General features: G+C 61.7%; 1 long non-coding RNA gene across 1 annotated transcript; it reads right to left on the bottom strand.

The window, feature by feature from the left end:
• Positions 1-204: 204 nt before the first annotated feature.
• On the bottom strand, positions 205-7,797 carry LOC122433208. The gene is made up of 3 exons (XR_006267053.1): positions 3,147-7,797; positions 1,456-3,040; positions 205-1,037 (listed from the first exon to the last, which is right to left on the bottom strand). It is a non-coding gene; the product is annotated as an uncharacterized LOC122433208 (long non-coding RNA).
• Positions 7,798-8,321: the final 524 nt, after the last annotated feature.

Consider the following 8,321-nt stretch of genomic DNA (forward strand, 5'->3'; position numbering starts at 1 on the left):
GCATTGGAGAAGGAAATGGCAACCCATTCGTGTTCTTGCCTGGAGCATCCCAGGGACGGGGGAGCCTGGTGGGCTGCGGTCTATGGGGTCACACAGAGTCGGACACGACTGAAGCGACTTAGCAGCAGCTACTCCAGTATGATCTCGTCACTAGGTACAATGGCCCTATTTCCAAGTAATGTTACACTTGGAGATATTGGGGGTCAGGACTTGAACACATGAATTTTGGTGGGGAGGTATTCAACACACAGCAGAAGGGCTCCATGAGGAAGGTCCAGGGGGGCTGGGCCAGGTGAGCTGGGCTGGACAGAGGAGGCTGGGGAAGCAGCCACATATTTCCAGCAGAAGAAATCACGTAAGCAGGCCTTTCTGGCAGGGTGGCTCTAGAAGGTTCTTAAGAGACTCCCTGCGGCTGCAGAAAGTATGTGAGTGCATGCGTGCATGTGTATGGGGGTGGGGCTGCCTCGCACTCGTCTCCGGGTGGAGACAGACCAAGACAGGCAGAGAGTGGAGGGGCGCGGGAAGGGGGGGCCTGTCAGGCTTGATCTTTGTGGGTTTGTTTTTGACTTTCTGCTGACTCTGGAAATGGACTGACAGGGGTGGGGGTGAGAAAGAGGCAGGAAAGCGAGGGAAGCTTTCAAAGCTGTAGCCATGGGAAATGTTTTTATTTTCTGCTTGAAAGAAAAATGCCAAAGAAGGATTAAAAAAAAAAAAGGCGGGAGGGGGTGAAGAGAGTAAGAGAGGCTCGTGTATGACTCATACACACACTCACACACACACACACACACACACGCACACATACACATCCTGGAGGCCTGTGGGGGTAGGAGGCTCCTGGGAGGCCTGGGAAGCAGGGTTTGGTCCTGCCGTCCCCTCCCTAGAGAGGCCACCACGGGCCGCGGAGGACGGGTGAGGAGCACAAAGACGCAGAGCTGGGTTGAAACCTGTCTGGCTCGCTTGTTGTCACTCAGACTGGGTGACCTTAGGAAGGCGTCTCACTTCTGTGGCTCCCGGGGACCCTTTGGATGAGTGTGTCTCTAACAGGGGCACAGACGTGTGCAACAGAAGGTGTGTGTTAAGGAGCAGAACGAATACCTGGAGGAACACCCAGACGGGGGTGGTGTGCCAGAAACCAGGAGACCCCAAGGGAGATGGGAGGTGGGATTCTCCAAGGACGTGCTGCGCCCGAGCTCCGCCAGGTAAACGGAGCCCCAGGCCCCCTGAACTCCTGACCAGAGCCCTCCCAGGCGGGAATGAGGGCCAGGCTCCTTCAGCCAGCCTGACCTTACCCTCCCCTACCAGGCCCGGCCAAATGGGCTCCCATTAACCTCTGACCCCTGTTGCCTCCCCGTCCCAGGCAAGGGCAGGAGAGAGGCCCCAGGAGAAGGTGGAGAGGGTGGACGAGGCAAGGCAGGAGGGGGGTGGCGGGCTGGGTCAGCTCCGTCAGCTGTGCACCTTCTCTCAGCTAGCCGTGGTCAGGCTGGGGGCTCCCTGGGTGCTGGGACTCCCCGTCGGTCTCCCGCATCGCCCCGCGCTCCTGTGGGCCTGCCCTGCTTTCTGCACCTCGGGTTTCTGGTCTGTTACACAGGCCCGACAGCACCCATGTCAGAGGGCGGTCCAAGCCTGCACGGAGCAGAGGCTCGCATCAGGAGGAATTTTCAGACGGAAAGAGAGGAAGCCCGAGCGTTCTGCTGTGGATGCAGGTGGGCTGGGCTGGGTGTGCAGGGGCCACGTGGGTCAGGGCGGTGGGCAGGGGCGGAGACGCCTCTGGGGGGCCAGGCTGCCCATGGAATTTACTCCGGAGCTCTCAGCATGCACAGGCCTGCCGGGCGGGGGTTCAGAGGCCCAAATGGAGCTGCCAGCCGGCAGCAGAAGAGGACCTGGAGGAGACGGGAGGGCGGCCCCTCGGGGGGCACCGACTCCCCACCGAGAAGTGCAGCTCCCCTCCCCTGGCACCCCCCCCCCCACAAGCACACAGGCTGCCAAGGCCTCCATTAGTCACCCTGGCCGCTGACATACATAAATCCCATTAGTCATAGGCGCACACACAGGCTTGTGGAACACACCCAGGCACACCCAGACAAAGAAGGCCCCCACAGAGGCCTTGTCTGTGCCCCGTGTCCCTTCCCTGGGTGCCTAGAACAGTGCAGGGACCCTAGGCGCTCAATGGACACGTGGTCAGCTTCACCCTCCAAATACTGCCAGCCCCCCCCCCACCCCCCGCAAATAACCACAGCTGCCCCATCCCCTGGGCACACTAGCACCCCAATAAGCGCCCCTGAATGCCCTTGGCCAGTCCCTCTTCTGCTCCTCTGCGGAGTGGGAGGGGGGCTCGGCTGGCACGCGGGGCCCCTCCCCGTGCCTGTCCCCCGACGGGTCTAGCAGGAGATCCAGTCCCCAAGGTCAGCAGAGCTCCTTAGCAGGCGGCCCCGGGCTGATTTATTGGCGGTTTATTTGGAGAAACACTATCGCTCTTAGATTCGGGGGGGAGGGGGGGAAGGAAAAAAAACACGCTCGCGGTGGACTTTAACCTTGGGCTGAAACCGCAGCGCTTTGTTTTCGGAGGCGCTTCCTGGGGCGCCGCGGGGCTGGGGCTGGGGCCGGGGGAGGCGCGGCCGGAATGCAGCTCGGCTGCCTCTCCACTCCCAGGCTGCGTTCCCGCCGCCGAGGGGAGCGCTGAAATTCTTCTGGGCTCTGCCCGGAGGCCTTGGTCCCTTCACTTGTGATTTTAGAAATTCTAGGAAGGAGCTGAAGCTCCCCGGGTGAGTATTTCGCAGCGAGGTTTCCAAACCCTCCGCCTCCGGCATCTTCCACGTGCCAGTCTGCAGTCGTGTCACTGGCTCAGGGTGGATCCCAGGAGGCACGGTGAGTGTGTGAGTGTGTGTGTGTGAGTGTGTGTGTGTGAATGCCTCCCCCTTCGGCGGCTGTCCCCACCAAAGTCCAGGAGGCTGTCCGGAGGTGGCTGTCCTGATGAAGAGCGCGCACTGCCTGCTTGTCGGCGGATGCAGGGCATTGGAGTGAAGGCCTGTTCCCCGCCCCTCTGGCAAAGAGACATTAAGCGTTATTATTGCAAATCCACCCCATCTGGATCAGTCCCCCTCTACCCACCCCGCTCCTGCCTGGGGTGGAAAGACTGCTGCCCCTACCAGGCTGCCTCCAGTGCTGGACCTGCTTTCCCGCTGGTTCGCCTGTTTGCGACAAAGAGGGTGGCCGACGAGAGGGCCGAACTGGGTCCAGACAGGGGAAAAGCCCAGGTCCTGGCAAGGAGGAGATGGGGCTGGCGGGGGGGGGGGGGGAAGACCAGAGGAGCCCCTCGCCTACAGGCGAGGCGCCTGGAGACCCGGTTTGGTCCTCGATGCACACAAAAGGCCCCCTCCCCACATGGTGCACCCACGGCGCGCTCCAAGGGCCGAAGGGTGGCCCAGAATGGCCGCAGAGTCCGTGCTGGGAGGCTGAGTTCTGAGAAGTCACTCTGACCTAGCCGTCGCCCCTGGATGGCACGCGCAGAGCCTGAACTGGGTTCAGGCAGGTGGCGGCGCGTGCCCACCAGAGCCTCACCTCGCCTTCTGAGTAGTAAGCGCGTGGCTGGGCGCTTCAACCCAGGGAGCCGTCAGGGGATGCCCAGGCCCCCTCAGGGTCCTGCGGCCACAGGGATGGAAGCTGGTGGTGCCCAGTGGACAAGGCTGTTCGTTCCCTCTCTCTGGCCAACAGGGAAGTTTCTGACTTGACTCCCTGCTTAGTCTCGGGGGCCCCCGCGTCCTGACCTGGAGGACAGGGTGTCCAGGGCAGTCCAGATGCCGGCCCCACCGGGAATACCGGCCCAGGCAGTAGGAAGGAGGCCCTCCCCTGCGCCCAGATTTATGGCCCCAGCCGGCCCCCAGCGCCGGAGACTGTCTCCGTCCCCTTAGAGTCGAACAGTCGAGTGGAAGACCCGACCCGGCCTGGCCTGGGGAAGAGGCTAGGGCTGGAGGCGGAGCCGAGCGCCGCAGGGATCCGCCGGACCCGGCCCGCCAGATGCTCCGGGGTCCCGGCTCTGTGTGCGGTGCGGCCCGGCTCCTGCGGCTTTCCGGACTCCGGCGTCGCGCCCTTGGGCTTCCTGGCGAGTCGGGACTGATCTCGGCGGGGCTGGTCGAACCTCGGCTCGGCGCCGAGTCGTGACTGGGCCAGTCCCTGCAAGGGGATGGCGAGCCTGGCTTTCCCGGGCGGGCCCTCTCCGGGTTTTAGCAGCACCCGGGCCAGGAGCTCCCTGGTTGTCGGACCTGGAACCTGAAAACGGGCGCTTAAAAGACCGCGTCACGGCTTCCCAAGCGGGCAGCGGAGGCCGGCGAATTCCCGGGGCCCCCTTCACGGAGAGGCTGGTGGAGCGCGGGGGTTTCGGTCCCCGCTGCACAAGGCGGCTTGGGGCAAGTGGTGGAGGTGGCTTGGGTGTCCTCGCCTAGGAAACGATGGTTTCTTCTCGGGGGTAGGGTGGGGAGAGGGGTCGGGGGAGAATGTCGTCCCTGCGGCCAGCCACACGAGGATTCCGGGGAGCGCAGGGTTTGACCCTGAACTGGGCAGGATTGCCCAAAAGCGCGGGACGCTGAGCCCGCGCCTCGACAAAGGCACGGCCAGGGAGCGCTGAGTCCAAGGTTGGCTTGTCCTTTGGTTTTTAAAACAAAGCGAAAGAATTTTGTCAGTCGGGCTGCGTCCACGGAACTGGAGATCCGGGAACGTACAAAAGGCCTCGGCTCTGGAGGCCCCGGGGATGACCGCGGACAACAGCGCCCAGGGCCTGGGCGGGTTCTCCGGGGACTGAGGTTTGGGTTTGCGAGGAGGTTCCCCGCTTCAGCCGATTTTCCGCCCAGCCAGTACAACACACATAGACACACACACACACACACACACACTGCGTCAACACACTCTTTTTTTGGCCACGGATCCTGCCGAATAAACACAAGTATGCGGGGGGAGGGGTGGAAGATGGCGGCTGGACCCGGGAGCACTGCGGAGTCCGCGCGCTGCGACCCGATCCACGCGGAGCGCCCAGGCCCGGGTTTATGTTGAGTGTGGTCACCAGAGGGGGGAGCGTATTTTCCCAGACCGCGAGGGCCGGCCGGGGGTGCCCCCGAGGCCCCCTACGAATGGTGGGGGGTCTTGAAAGCAGCCTGGACTGCGCCCACCTCTCCATTTGGGATCCGTCCCCCGCCCTTAAGATGGCTCCCGGCCGCCTGTTTACTCGGCGACTGCGGGCGGCTGGGCGCCGGCGGAGAGGGGCAAAGACCGGGGCGCACGCAGGTCGGCCCGGCCGGCCCGCACCCCCACCACGCTGTAGCTCGGAGACCCGGCACTGCCCGGCACGGTCTGTCCGGCGAGCCAGGAGGAGCCGCCGCCGCCGCCACCACCTCTGGGTTCCCAGGCCCTGCACCCGGGCAGCGCTGGCCAGGGGCTCTGCGGGCTGCCGGTATGCGCGGGGACGGCCTCACAAGGGGGCTGCAGCCCACAAAGGTCCGGGGTATGGGGAGGGAGGGGGCCTACGCTTGCCCCCCGAACCTCGGCCCTAATGAAATGCAGGCTTGGTTCGCCACGCCGACCAGGCGCACACTTGGAAAATGCAGACGCCATTGGCAAATCCAGGGCAAACGCACAATTTTTATTAGCAACTAAATGATTTATGGCACATATACCGCGCCGGCACAATTACGGCGTCTTGGAGCATCCAGGGGTGAAAACATTAAACATTTATAAAAATAGGCTTTTGTTTTTTTCCACCCCCGTAAGCCCTTTGTATTCCCCACCCCTACTCTCTCGACATTTTTTTTTTTTTTTTTTTCCTTGAGCTATATTAAAACAAAGAAAAACATTCCAGATCCCGGGCGGGGGTACTGAGATGGGGGATCAGTGTTTGGGGTCTGAATACTGAGCGATGGGGGTTTCAGGAGTGGGAGGGTTTACTAGGAACCCACAAAGGCCTCTGGATAAGACTGGAGACACTCGGCGCCCACCCGGGCTGCGCCCCCACGCAGGGCCCCTTCCCCGGCTTTGGCTTCCAGCAGCCTCGCGCAGTTCAGCTGCATTTACTTTACTTCTGCATCACCCCCCTCCCCCAAGGCACACAGCACAATACCTCCTTTCTCTAACCCCCCTCTCCTCTCGGCCAGTGCTCCCGGCCGTCCCGGGGCTGCACCGGGAGCCTCCGGCCGCCCCTGAGACCTGCGTGCCCTGCTCCGCCACTCCTTCCCCTCGGCTCCGGCTATTTTCGAGGCTTTCTTTCCTTCTCTCCCCTCCTCCCCCCGCCCCCCACCCCAGCAGAGCGCCAGCTTCCAAAAGAGGGCAGCCTAGAAACCAGCGCAGGAGGCTCCAGGAAGGGCAACTTGAAACTGCCCTCAAGAGGCTGAACTTTTTTTTCCTAAAATTTATACTGGAATTAAATTAAGACACCCCCAGTTCGCTCTCCAAGCCTACCCCCTTCTTTTTCTAAAAGTGGAGTAAAGAAAATAGAACGAATGGGCGCGAACTAGCTCATTATCCCCCTCCTCCAGAAAAGTTGCCTTAAAAATGGATTGGAAAAAAAAAAAAAAAAAGAACGAACGATGCAAAAACGCTGAGTCCGCAGCGAGGGGCGAAAGAGCGGGCTTCTCTTGTTTTAATTAAAATCTAATCACCGCGGTCGGTCTCTGAGGCAGGATCGGAAAGGATTTCTGCCCCTCCAAGCTTCCTTTCGAGGGTACGTAATGCCTAGCCGGGCACGGGTTCCTGCGGGGCCGCGCAGGGTGCGGGCGCCCGGGACGGCCCCTACGACCGCGTCCGCACTCCTCGCGCCTGCAGCCAAGTAGGTTGCCGCGGGCAGCTCCCGGCTACTCAACCCAGAAAGGATTTTGCTGAAAGCGCAAAATAAAAGTACAAAGTCTGGGGGATTGGGGCTCCCCTCCCCCTCCGGCCGCTGCGGCCAGCCAAGCACTTTTTGGGCTTGGCTGCTGCTTCCTCTGAGCTCAACAGATTTTTTTTTTTTTCCCGGTCTCGCCCTCCCTGGAGGGGGCGCGGCGGATGGAAGGCGAGAGAGGCCCCCAGCCAAGAGGTTTTTAATATTACACTTTAATAGGTTTCAGAAGGCCCCGTGGAGAAATGCTAATAGGCTGAAATGTCAGAATCGAGAGGGAGTCAGTTCGCGCTCAGCCGATCTAATCCTTTTTTCTGCTCTGAGTTTTTTTTTTTGGTCGGGGGGAGAGAGAAAGGGAGGGGAGCGCCCACGCAAAGAGCCTCTTTGGGGAGGGGCGCGAGGGAAAGCGCCGCAGCCCCGGCCGGGGCGAGCGGGGGGCGCGCCCTGGCCCGCGTTTCTATAGGAACCCCTTTTAGAAGATTAGAAACTCACCCGCTGCCCGCCGCCGCGGCCTCTCCAAAATATTAATCAGTAACCATCTGACACCGCGTTTCAGGGAAGAACCCGCAGACCAGGGCTAGGAAAACGGCCTTCTCGCCTGCCCATCCCACCCAACCGCGCAGTTCGGGGAGAGGGAATGAATCGCTGCTTTGTTTTAAAGCGAGGTGGGGGGAGGCGGGAAAAAGCCGCCCTTGTCCGTTTTGGCGTCTTCCACCGCGCGTTCTAGAAGGCGCGCCTCGGGGGAGGTGGGGAGTCGCGGGGCCCCGGGCGCGGGGCACAGCCCGCCGGACCCCGGCCCTTGCCGGCTCGCTCGGCTTGTCACCTCCTCCCGCGAGCAGGAAGCTGACAGGCGGCCCATTAAACTGCGCCTTGCAAAGCCCAGGATTGTTGCGACAACCATCTTCCTCTATTCTGATCACTCAGCCCAGACGCTGGGGGAGGGGGGAGGAAAAGGGAGGAGGAGGAAAGGAGGGGGGGGGGGTCCGAGCTGGTGGAGGGGGAGGGCTGCCTAGAAACGGCCCGGAAAAATTCTCACCACCAGTTTTGATCATTCAGCCCCGCCGAGGGGAGCCTGGAAACTGCTGGAGCCCCTGGGTCCGTAATTGGTTTTATAGGAATGGCCGAGGGCCAAGGTGTTTACATGCGCGTGATGGGCGGCGCGCGCGGCCAATGGGTGGCGGTCGGGGGCCGGCCTGCGGGGAGGCGGGCACCCGGGAACAATGCGTGTTTCTTCGCCCGAGAGTGTTCCCCTCCCCCAGTCGTCCCCTCCCCCCCCCCGCTGTTTTTTTTTTTTTTTAGATCCAGCGAGAGGAACTTGAAAGGGGGGTTGTGTAATGTACCTTTTCCAATCCCGGGCTGTATATGGAGATTTGGGATTCTTTAAACCAGCGCTACCTGGATTTTATTAAAAAGCGGGGAGCTCGGCGGGAGGAAAGCTGGCTTTTCCGGGGGCTGCGGGAGCCCG

This window comes from Cervus canadensis, chromosome 32 (assembly GCF_019320065.1).
Source record: "Cervus canadensis isolate Bull #8, Minnesota chromosome 32, ASM1932006v1, whole genome shotgun sequence".
Lineage (NCBI taxonomy): Eukaryota > Metazoa > Chordata > Mammalia > Artiodactyla > Cervidae > Cervus > Cervus canadensis.